This window comes from Diabrotica undecimpunctata, chromosome 4 (genome assembly GCF_040954645.1).
Source record: "Diabrotica undecimpunctata isolate CICGRU chromosome 4, icDiaUnde3, whole genome shotgun sequence".
NCBI lineage: Eukaryota > Metazoa > Arthropoda > Insecta > Coleoptera > Chrysomelidae > Diabrotica > Diabrotica undecimpunctata.
Genome location: NC_092806.1, coordinates 74,736,666 through 74,750,381, shown reverse-complemented (window position 1 = coordinate 74,750,381; position 13,716 = coordinate 74,736,666). Strand labels below are relative to the sequence as shown.

General features: G+C 31.7%; 1 protein-coding gene across 1 annotated transcript in view; it reads right to left on the bottom strand.

Annotated features, from left to right (window-relative positions):
* Nucleotides 1–13,368, bottom strand: part of LOC140439686 (E3 ubiquitin-protein ligase TRIM71-like) — a 142,365-nt gene extending 128,997 nt beyond the window's left edge. Inside the window, exon 1 of the mRNA XM_072529765.1 lies at nt 13,152–13,368. The gene's annotated coding sequence lies outside the window, so the exon portion shown is untranslated. The remainder of the gene's footprint in view (nt 1–13,151) is intronic.
* Nucleotides 13,369–13,716: the final 348 nt, after the last annotated feature.

The following is a 13,716-nucleotide window of genomic DNA, read 5'->3' as shown; positions in this document are numbered from 1 at the left end:
TCCCCAAACAAATTGTGTCAGAATTTGCAATAATATCCAATATAAGATATTTCCTAAAAACATTTAAATTATACCTCTCAACGACACCTGCACCCATGGTATAATTTTCCAATGTCCAAGCCATCTGCAAAATAACCAAGAATACCTATGTGAAAACCAAATAATCTTACAAGAAAACTCCAGTAATTACTAATATATTAAAGCCGATATCCAAGGTAATCACATCAAAATCATACCAGAGATAAACCAATTTTTGGCAATATTTCCTATGGAAGAAAAAGTAATTTTTAAATCGAAATTTTAGATCGAAAATATACAGTGTATATTCTTTTTAAAAACCATGAAATGTTTCAAGATCGAACTTTTGGACAGCCAATATTAATTACCGAGCCGAAAATAAACTTCGGACAGCTAAACATATAGCCCATAAAAATAACTTTGAAGAGTTTAAAATTTGAAAAAATTCCCACAAATAGAATTATATCTATTATAGAGCAAAGAGAAAATGACCACATTCCCAGCATTTGGATAATCTTACTATATCTTGTTATAATCATTTAAAAATTGCCAAAGACGTTTTTCAACTAAATTTTAAAGACGTGGTAGAAGTTATATAAAAATGAAACAATAAATTGGGTGTAATTTTTCAATCTACATTAGCGGCAAATAACTTTACAAAAAATAACAACCTTAATGATAAATACAAAATTTATATACCAAGAAACTCGGTTACATGCAAAGCAATAGCAAGGAATATAAATCCCGTATTTACGGAAGAAATCATCAAAAATGTGGGCGAAAATTAAATTTAAGATATTAGGTGTTAAAAAGATTTTCTAGGAACAAAGTCAAGTAAGATGGAACATTTGAACACTCTCCAACGGGAACCGTAATAATATTTGAAGGGATATTAATCCCTAGGTATATAAAATTATGTTATCTACCTCTTCCTCTAAACCCCTACATACCACGAGTTACACAATGCTTTAACTGCTCGGCTTGTCTAACAAACATGTGTAGTATTTGTTACTTCTGTAAACCAAGGAAACATCAGGCAACTAACAAAAGCTCTCCCTAATATGAAAGACATTGTAATATTAAAAAGACCATGATCTACTAGAACACATTATGAGGCCAATCTTTTGCATCCCAAATCATACTTACCAACTACATCCAATACAACATAAACATATAGATTCTTGCAAACTTAACTCCCAGTCTACAAAATAAGGGACAGCAATCAGACAATCATATGCAAAATAAACCAACGAAGATCTTTTATCAAAAGCAGTAACATTTTCAGAGCGAAATAAACATACTCAAATGTATCAACAGCAAACGCCTCTCCTCCAATAAAGAAAGTCAGTTATGACAAAGGAGCACATGACACTTTACTTTCAAAGATAGATAGAAACTTAAACAAAGAAGACATTGGTGAGCCAGATACTCAGTTAAAAAATATTATAAAATTTTTTGAATTACTCCAATAGAATACAAATGTCAAATTAGGGACCCAATTAATACACACTTTGAGTTGTCCAAATCTTCGGAAGATTTGGATAAGCCAGAAATGTAATCAAAAAATCAAAATATAACACACAATATAAATAATCAAATCAACTAAACATTCAGTCCCCATCTACAAGTAACTAGCATATTATAAATGGCTAAAACAAATCTTAAAATTATCCAATGGAATATGTAGTGTAAACTCTAATTATAGGAGTCTAATATTACTAATCAGTTCAATTACTAATTACTGACTAAAAAAACCTAAAATAAAAAATTTTAAAATGTGCAAACAAAATAGAAACCAGCAAATTCAGGACAATAATTAAAATTAAAAAATGTGAGTCTTCAATACCCATCACGTTACATGGGAATGTGAAATATGTGATACAAGTGGCAATCATATACAGGAATTTGTTGAGGAAAACAATATGTTCATAACGATAGCACACCAACAAAACTCACCAGACAAGGACAAAGGAGAAGTGCAATAGACCTGACTGTGACCTCCAGCAATCAAGCCCACAAATGCGAATGGACAGTGATAAATAACCTAAGATTCAGTGACCACTACCCACAAAAATAAATATACAACTCTGTAAACAATATTGGGGAAAAGATCAACAAAGGAGTGAGGAATTATAAAAGAGCCAACTGGGAAGAATACCATAATATAAACAGAACACCATGTTTAGAACAACTGGAATATAGTGAGTTAATTCGAATAATGGAGATGGCAGTCAATATGACTATACCAATTAAAAACCAGACAAAAAGGAAGCAATTTTGAAGCTCAAAACACAATTCACAATAGAAAACTATACTCATGTCAAAAAAAAAACAATTGCAGCGACAAAAAAAAAGGCAGAAAAAAAGAGATAATGTTGGAAAGTTTTGCAGAAATCCGAACCGAAACTCTGATATGAGCTATGTATGAAGTACAGTTAAAAAATTCTACAACTACAATTCTACAACAAAGCACTGGAGGAGAAAGAGATACCTGAGAGCTGGAGAACACAAGTAATACTGCCAGTTCTCAAACCAACCAGAAATCCTCAACTCATAGATAGTTATAGAGCTATAGCCCTCTCATTATGTGTGGACAAAATAATGGAATACTTCATTAAAAACAGATTAGGATGGATACTGGAAAACAAACATAAATTTAACAGCTATCAATCAAGGGTTCAGAAAAGGTATGGGAATCCTAACTACTATTGCTTTTCTTACATCAAATATCCAGGCAGCTATGTCAGAAAACAAAGGTGTGCTGAGAATATGTTTAGATACAAAGGCTGCCTATAACTATGTCATCATGTACGTACTTTATAAAAAAAAATTGCTAGATATAAATCTCCCAATAGAACTGGCTAACCTCACATTCAAGCTCCTTCATAACAGAAAAATATATGCTAAAGATGAGGAAGAAAACCTCATAGGTCTGGCTTTCACAACACAAGAATCACTCAGTCCTTTATTATTCAACATTGGCATACAGTTGATCTATGAAATGATACCAGAGGAATGCACTTTATTACCATATGCAGATGCTCTAGTCCTATTAGCAAACACCACAACCCAATCCAAATAGCAACAGGGTGAAATTTAATTCTTGCAGACAAAGAAAGGCTAGGGAAACACAACTTCTCAATATCAGTAAACAACAGTGAGGTATTATGGTTTGCAAAAACTAGTAATACCTACTTACATATCCCTGAAAACCTAAACTGGAACCCCCATCGAAAACATAAGAAGCAAGGCAAAAGTAAGCACTAAAGTTATTAATGAGGGCAATAGGAAAAGCCTGGTGGGGTGGAGACCCTTCTATATTATTACTGGTAAGTATATTATGGTCTTTTAAGATCACATCTTGACTGTGACAGCACATTCTTAAAACCATCAAATAAAAACACCTTGCACAAATTTAACATACTACACACAGTCACAATGTTAAGCTCTAAGGATTATCCTTGGGTGCATGAAGTCAACTCCCACAACAGCACTGCTGTCAGAAACAGCAAAGATAATGCTAGAATTTCTAAAATTGTTAGCAACAAAATTCATTCAAAAATGTACAGCTGTCAAAACAATCAAATTTTAATGGTAGCCAAAGAAATAAAACAGGCATGTAACTATAATATAGGATACTTAAAACAAAAAGACAGACCATATCTAGTAGAGGAAATTGACTAACTGAAACCATACAAAAATATAATTCGTGCATCAAATGTGATACCCTACTTCTTATTCAACATGGACATACAATACACACACCTGCCTACAGTTCACTTAAAAATTACAAAGTCAGATATTCATTAAAATATGGAATTCAAAGCAGCAACAGAAAAAATAATTGAAAAATACTTATTCATTCAGAGACAGGTTATGGTGTACCTATACATTCCCAAACCCCAACTATTCATACTCATCTAGATTACCATCCGCAATGAACATATGAATAGTAGCAATTAATAAATGGATAAAGGCATGCCAAAACCAAGGCATAACTGATTGTAGTATTGTGTTTAGTGATTCTAAAAGTGCTATACGGAAACTAACAAAAGTTGGCACAAATGCAAAAAATGATCGTATTATATTGGAAACAAGACAGTAACTAATACAACCAAACTCAGGGAACAACAAAATATAAATTGTGGTCAGAACATTCACTAATTGAAAGAAAGAATGAAAATAAACTGTACAGATGTCTGGCCAATATTGATCAGTAAAGTAAGAAAGGAACATGACATATGCTGGAAATCTCTAACACAAATTAAAGGGAAATGGTATTCTTAAATTCAACCATCATTTATAGACAAACCATAGTTTCAAAAATATCCTGAGTAACATAATAAGGATGAGGACAGAACATTGTGGTATCCCAAAGACACCTGAGTAATATAATAAGGATGAGGACAGGACATTGTAGTACAGACACACATCCATTTGCATATACATTGACAAAAAATAAAAGTACATCCATATTGTGAATGCGGTACAAAGGACATTGACCACATACTTTTGCATTGTCCCATAAAAAAGGTTTACAGTTTGACCTCAGAAGTGAACTCAAAAAAACTAGGAGTTCCAGATACCTTCAATACACAAGATATCCTTCACAATCTAACTTATGATCAACTCAAATTGTTATTCATCTAAATATAAACAAGCTAAATGTATGATATACAAACTTAATTGATCCATATCTTTCCTGAGTTCTAGTCAAACCTAGGTAACATTTCCGGTTGTGTGAGCTCTGCCGCTATCCCGTGGCGAGAAAGTTTTAACCCTATGTTGTACTATTTGTTTAAACTAACATATCTCATCAAAAAGTGTAAAAATAAATATATCTGTTTACAAGCTTAAAGCAATCATCTTAATTTAAAGAAAAAAAAAATAAAAACAGAAACAAAAATCCCTTACATATCCACATAAACCAGACATAAACTGAAAATGACTAATGACATAATGAACTTAAATGAACATAAATAAGTAGGTTAGGTTCTTCTTCTTCTTCTTATTGTTTTTTTGGGCTATGTCCTAGACAATTTACCCAGTTTACTTCAAGGGTAGACACTTTTTGTCTTGCTTCAGCAATCAGTGTCTACCTACACTCAAGGACACTAAACACAGATGTAGTCAACCGTTCTTGACCTACACTTATATTCTTCCTTTGTTTGTTTTAGGTTATTCTACAAGTATACTTGTGCTGTTTTTTTTTCTTCACATGCTAAAATATTAGTAAGACAACACAACAAAGGTATAAACTTTTCTCGCTCGCGGGTAGCCTCCAAGCTTTGCACACACCAGAAATACTACCGACGGATAAAGTAGAAGCACCCAGGACTGAAAGAAGGAAGATCATAGTTTATAATTTAATATTGAAGGTAGAAATCGTGTAGAAATGAAGTTGCATAAGGTGTTTATTATATTTTCATTAATAGTTGTGAGGATTGTACAAATATTTATGGGATTGGGAAGTTTAGTTTTAGCTAATTCGGCATACAAGTCGAAGTGTGGGTTTTGAATTAAGCGACATTCTAATAACATATGGTTTAAGCCTCCCACTTGGCCACATTCGCAATAAGGATCATCTTTGACTCCAATCATAGTATAAAAAAGAATTCTAAATAGATGAAGAGGGGATGAGCAATGACCCGTTCTCATACAGATGATTGTAGTTAAATGTGTTCTACTGATATATGTGAATTTATTGAACCATAGTAGTGTGTCGATTCGTCTATTAATTTTGACATAGAATGAATTACTTGTGCCATATCCTTCGTACCATTCAGCTGCCCAGTTAGGGTAAGTGTGTATAAGAGCACGCATGTGTATAAGAGTACGCACCTATTATTTTTAATATATATCGCCATCTATTAAAGTAATTTTTACTTGAAGGCATTCTAAATACATTCCTACTGCACGGTCATAAACAGAAATCTGCATTATCGTCCTAGTTTTGGCAATATGGTCGCTGCAAATAGTTGCCGTTCAGATTTATAATTTTGTGTATTCACAATTTAGTCAATTGAGAGGTAAGCAAACCATCAGTTTTGTATAAAATAATGTTAGACTGTATTTATATGAAATAGTGATTGCTTAAAAAAAAATAGGGACGTAAATCTATTTGTTTTCGTAATAAACGGTTTAAAATTATAAAATTCATATATGTACCTATAAGAGTACCTACGCAGTTACTGATGTATAAGATTACGCAATGCGAGCTCTTATACACAGTTGGGTACTCTTAAACAATATTTATTTGTTTTAAGTTTTATTTTTATTTTCAGATTTTAAATTCATAATGAGTCGGTACAAGCGAAAAACCGATAGAAAGTTAATTTTTACTGAAGAAAACTTACGAGAAATACTGCAAAAATTAGAATCAGGATTTAAGAAAAGAAGTGTAGTGAATGATATGGGAATAAATGAGGCCACATTAAAAAAATTGCCCTTCGACAGCCAGAAAATTGTTCAATGGCCCGAATTATGGGTTTTAATAAAAATGAAGTAACAAGATTTTACGATAACTTCAAAAAACTTTATGAGCTAAGGCAATACTCTCCAAGTTCAATACATAACATGGATGAATCGGGTTAATCAACCGTGCCTAATAAGTTACCCAAGACATTAGCGAGCAAGTGAAAGAAACTGGTAGGGAAGGTAGCTAGTGCAGATCGTGGACAACTTGTAACGGCTGTATGTTGCATGAACTCCACAGGTAACTATATTCCTCCAGCACTCATATTCCCCAGAAAAAGAATGAAGGTAGAGCTGTTTTTAAATGCACCATGTGAAACTCTGAATTAATTTCTGAATCTGGATATATCAACACGGATCTTTTTTGTAAGTGGTTAATCCATTTTAATAAGTTTGCCAAACCCAGTGCTGAAAACAAAGTTCTTTTAATTCTCGACAATCACAGCTTTCATCGTGACCTGCAAACTATAAAATATTGCTGAGAGAATCACATTGATCTTTTATGTCTATCGCCTCATTCAAGCCATAAAGTACAGCTACTGGATATTGTTTTTTTTGGTCCTTAAAAAAACCTACAGTAGGGAATGTGACAAGTGGATGGTAAGTAATCTAGGTAAAGTAATTACACAATTTAAAATTGCTGGATTATTAAGTACTGCTTATGGTTCTGTAGCAAATATTCAGAAGGCCGAAAATTCTTTTAAAGCATCAGGAATATATCCGTTTAACCCTGATCAGTTTCATGACATGGATTTTGCCCCCTCCTATGTTACCGACGTACCTTTGGACAATCCAGTAAGCGCGGTAGTAGATAATACTTCAAATGGAGTCCGTGTAGAAGAAGAAAATAACGGACTTCAGCTTCCAATACCATCTGAAGTAATACCTCCTTCAAAGCAGCCTGAGAATGAAGATGATCTAATGTCTTTTCACGTTACACCGCCTCTCGATGTGGCTAATCTTGATATCGAATGCGAATATGTGTATTAATACCATCACAAGCTAGCACTAATAGGTTAAATATGTCAGCGGCAGAAATTTTACTATTACCCAAAATTAAAGAAAAGCCTAATCGACGCAAAACAAAATCTCAAAAGTCCGAAATACTTTCCAGTAGCCCATATATAAAAGAACTTGAGAATTTGGAAAAACCAAAGAAGTAGAACAAAAAAAGAAGACGGAACGAATAAAGAGAAAATTAGTGCATAGTTATAGTAAATCATTGCGCAAAGTTCAAAAAGGGAATAAAGAAAATGATCCTGATGTAACGTGCCCAGGATGTAATGAATTATATTCAAATTCTGTTGAAGACTGGATCATGTCCTTTCAATGTAAGAATTGGTGGCACGAAACTTGTACGACTTACGTAACAGGAGATTTTATGTGTTCTAACTGTGAGGAGTAGCAATGCATTTAAAGATGAAATAAAAATGAGTTCTAAAACATACTTTTCATATTTCTTTTTTTATGTATTTTTGTTGCGTTTATTTTAGAAATAAAGTTTGATTTTTGGAATGTCTTAATATTTTTGTACACTTCAGTAATGTGCGTACTCTTAAACATATAGATGCGTACTCTTATGCAAATTTGTGTATAAGAGTACGCATTAGTAGCTTCGTAAACAGAATTAAATATTTCTTATTTGAATACAAACATGGTTTAAAACTATTCTAAAACATATTTTTAAATGATTGATTAACAATGTGAGGAATGATAAATAGTCCATTTTCGTAAAAATAAAAAACTGTCGCGCTTTTAATATTAAGTGCATACTCTTATACGCATTTACACCAGACCAAATCTCTCTTTTTAAGTAGGGGGTAAAATTTGAAAACTGTAGCTTGATATACATGGGAATATTCAGGGAACGACCTATATTGGCAAGTTGGTCAGGCTTGTAGTTTTCAGTAATACCAGTGTGTCTCGGGATCCATGCTAGTAAGATTTTGATATTATTGTTCCTTGTAGGATAGTTGCTCTTTTCGTTAAATATGATATATGTTCTGTGTCCTTAGAAAACCCTGTTTTTTCGATTTTTTATAGTGCACTTTTGGAGAAAGAAAAGATAATGGCTTCTGTGATATTTTATTCCCGTGTAATTTGGACTGCCTGATTGTCGCGGTTACCTGCTGTACATATTTGGGTATGATTGAAGAAAAAACTCCAAATCCCGCATTTCCCATTGTGTCCGTTGAGCCATCTATAAAGAATTTTTTGTATGAATGAAATTTTTTAACTAAGTTCACAAAATTCATAAGGTTGAATTCATTTTTTGTAATGTTTTCATTCAGAATTCCTATTGGTTAAAGTTTTAGTTCCAGTTCATATTCATGGCAAGGAAGAAGTGTACTGGAATATAGGTTCTGCAAATAAGGTTGGATTTTTCGAAGAGTTGCTATCAATATGGGTTTTTTTCTTATTTCTCCGGTATTTATTGTCCATATTACAAAGTGCTTCTAATTCAACGATTGATTGAATGACAGGGTTGTTTTTAACCCTTAGGTTTTTTAGCAAAAATTTTGTTGTGAGCCATTTTCTTCTGTATTTTAATGGCAGTTTTCCAGACTCTGCTAACAAGGCTTGGATTGGAGTTAACTTCATGGATCCCATGATAATCCGGATACTTTGGTAGTGCATCTGATCTAGTTTCTTTAATATACAGTGAACGGCTAAATTATGGAATATTATCATTATTTGGAGAACCGTCGAGTTTTGAGGGAAATCCCGAAACAGGTTGATTTTTGTTATAAAATACCCATGTTATAACGTACATGGAGTAGAGATGATGTCACCCGTGTCGGTGTAGTACGAAATCATTAATTTTTTAAGTAGAAATCGGTATAATGCAACCCCTCATTTAAACGAGAATTTAATTCTCTGTTTAACGACATTGCATTTTTAATTAAAATATTTTTTAAGGGTACAAAAACATTTTTCTTTAAATTTAAATTCAATTTAATTACAACTAATGATTTAATTAATAATGTACTTTAAGTAACCAAATTATGCATAACAATTATGTATATATTATGTAAATAATTATATATATAAAACGCTAAAACTTTTACGTTTGTAAATATTTATGGACAAAAATTTACCATTGGATGCTTTTGAGCAGGATAAATTATAATTTTATACATACTTTGTAACTGATAAAGATACATTATTTTTACAAAAAAAGGTATACTGTGGGTATGTATACAGAACGGAGTATGCAATTTATTCAACGCAAAATATCCAGACAGACCCATTAGCCAATCAACAGTAAGTAAAATAGTCGAAAATTTGGAGAAACTGGGCACATTAAACATTTCCAAACGCTGGGCGTCCTAAAATAAGACAATATAAAACTTGATATTTTATTAAATGTACATGACAATCCTTACAGTAGTTCAACACAAATAGGTGAATATTCTGGAGTTTCCCAACGATCGGTGTTACTTATTTAAAAAAGCAAAATACCATCCCTACAAAATTCAACTACATCAGGAATTAAACGACGACGATCATAATCGCCGCCTTCAATTTTCTGAAATTATACAGGATTTATGTATCCGCAATCCACATTTCATCAATCAAATCCTTTTTTCCGATTTTTTATAGCCACATTTTTTATACATGGTACCGTGAATCGTCAAAATTGCAGATATTGGAGTCAAGAAAACCCACATTGGATGACTGAGTCACACACGCAATATCCTCCGAAAATAAATGTATGGGCAGGGATCATTAATGACAGGATCATTGGCCCTTTTTTCTTTGAAGAAAATCTAACAGGAGAACGTTATTTAACTTTTTTGAGAAATCAACTTGTACCTGTCCTTGCTAACGTGTATCCAAATGCCAATAATCCAAATTTACCTAGTGAAAATATCTGGTTTCAACAAGATGGAGCTCCTTCGCATTACGCACGTGAAGTACGTCAATTTTTAAATCATTGCTTTCCCAGGAGGTGAATCGGAAGACGAGGTTTTATAGAGTGGCCGGCAAGGTCGCCAGATCTAACACCTCTAGACTTTTTCCTGTGAGGTTACATAAAATCAAAAGTTTATGTCAATAGACCCCAAAACTTACAGGACTTGAAAGATAGAATTAGGCATGAAATGAGTCTAATTACTACAGAAGTCATCCGCAATGTACTTGATGAATGTGTCCGTAGAGTCGCAACCGATGGATGGCATTTCGAACATTTAATTTAAAATAATTATTATGCATAATTTGGTTACTTTAAAGTACATTATGAATTAAATCATTAGTTGTAATTTAGTTGAATTTAAATTAAAAAAAATTGTTTTTGTACCCTTAAAAAAACATTTTAGTTAAAAATGTAATGTTGTTAAATAGAGAATTAAATTCTCGTTTAAATGAGGTGTCGCATTATACCGATTTCATTTTAAAAAAATTAACGATTACGTCACTACACCTACACCGGTGACATCATCCCTACTCCATGTACGTTGTAACATGTGTATTTAAATCGTCCTGTTTCGGGATTTCTCTTAAAACTCGACGGTTCTCGAAATAATGATAATATTCCATAATTTAGCCGTTTACTGTATGGAAAGTATGGTATATCATGTAGCTTATCGAGTTATTTATATAAATTTTGGAATATTCACAAATTCTGGAGTCTAATACAGTAGTTTTTTTATTCTAGGATGAATTATTACAGGAACCTATATTTATGCGGAGTTAAGCTCATTCGACCTTCAAAGTAGTTATCTCTTTGGGCGTATCAGCGTAAAAAATAAGAATAGATTGTACAAAAACAAACAGAAAAGTAAAATTTCTAAAAAATATACTGCTGAATATGTATTTAATGTAGGAGATTAAAGTATGCAAGACTGAATTCTTAAGCTTTTATGTTCTTCGAAAGTCTCGTGAAAGAATTGAGAATATTTTTAAAATAAAGTTAAACGGGGCTAGGGTTTCTGAGGTAAGCACAAAAACAGATAAAAAAAAAACTTTCAGAGGAACATATTCAGTAAGTAAAAACTTATATTGAATATATTCCTAAATACCAAAGTTACTGCAGGAGAGCCAAAAATATAAAGGAGTATCTGAACTACAATGACAATTACAGTGCTATATAGTTACAGTATTTCATGTGCTCTGGTGTAGAGAACTGAATATTACGCCAGAAAGTGCATACAGAAAAATATTTTGTACTGAATATAACATAAGGTTTAAACTACCTCGATCTCGTACTTGCAAGACTTGTGATGAGACAATCAATAAAATAAAATCAACAAAAAACGCTAATAATACGGAGCAAGAAAAAGAGTTAACTACTTTATTTGAACATAGGTGACGCTGACGCAATGCAAACTTTGCTAAAAACTTAAAAAAAGCAAATGTGTTACAAACAAGTTAAAATATTAGTAATCTCGTTTGACTTACAACAAAGTATGCCTCTGCCAAAAGTAACCACTGGTCCTGCATCTTACTGTAGAAAAATTTGTCTTTATAACTTAGGAGCGGATGAGAACAAGTCGTGTTATGAAGAGCTTGTTGTTTTTACCGATAACTGTTTAGGTCACAACAAAAACTGGCAATAAATGACTTTTTGATAACAGTTAGTCAAGGATAGAAATTTAAACAAATAACACATAACTTTCTGCGAGTGATCATTCTGTTATGCCATCAGATCGAGATTTTGCTTAAATTGAGAACTACCAAAAAAATCCTTTTATTGTTACGCACATGACACAAAGCTTAGCAGAGCTAAGATTTTGCAAGAACATTTATCTTATAAATATGTGTTTTTCTTTTTTCTGCAAAATAATGAACGCTTATGGATTTTAATGATTAACACAATCAAATAACAACAGTTATGGTTGAGTGAATATTTTTAAGATTTCAACTGAAATTAATATCTTAACTTTCTTATTTTGTGGCTTACCAATATGCTACAATATACATATGTATATACATGTACATATATATATATATATATATATATATATATATATATATATATATAAATATATATATATATATATATTTATATATATATATATATTTATATATATATATATATATATATATATATATATATATATATATATATATATATATATATATATATATATCACTACAGGATCAATGAATGTCGCTTTGCTTCTGTAGTGATCCTTTTAAAAGTTACCATGCTCCTTTTCTAACGTGGTTGCACGTTACTGAAGAGGCGACTAATGTGCGACGTGGTCGCTCCACAACCGTCGCTCAAGACCGATATTTAATTTTAAATGCCAGAAGGCAGCCAACAATCACAGCACCCGAGCTGGTTAATGAATTGCAGCTTGCACATAATGTAACAATTAGCAGCAGTACTGTGAGGAATCGTCTCCATGAGATGAGATCTCAATCGCCAATCTTTGTAGTCGGCGACTACTGAGATGTCCACCTCTATCTAAAGCCAATCGCGCTGGAAATACGTCTATATATATATATATATATATATATATATATATATATATATATATATATATATATATATATATATATATATATATATATATATATATATATATATATATATAATCATAATATTTACTAATCATAATAATAATAGAAGATCAAAATTATTCATCTTCAAAATGTCTACAAAATCGTATATAAGTAAATTAGTCAGAAAAAGTAAAAATTGTGAAACTTACGGGTACTGAGATTGCTTCTACTCCCACAATTTTCTACATAATACATTACAAATTATTAAAAAAACACACATAGTTTATTACAGACAATTACAAAACACTTTAAAATAAAAACCACCGTATTTAATGTAATTTTTGAAGGGTAGGTTGGTTTGTATTTATTTTTATTATATTTTATTTTATGTTTTCTGATGTTTTCTGGGTGCTATTACTTATTTAGAAACAAACCAAAGCAGAAAAGTACTAAGTTTCATTTATAAATGTTTAGTTTTTTGTTATTAATTAAAAGAATGTTGTTTTTTGATGTGTTGTGTGTTAACAGTACATATAGTCCAACAAAATAACTGACATTATATTTTTAATATTCAGAATTTAGATGTATTTAGTTAGATGACCAGTATTACTTAACTACAACAATCGTTATCTAAATTTATGTAATTAATGTCGGATTTTCTGTTTATACATTTATTGTTTGAATATTATGATATTTTACTTTCAGTTTCTTGTTTCAGATTGATTGTATAATCTGCCAATGCACAAGCTTTTGATTTTTTGGTATTACTTCTAT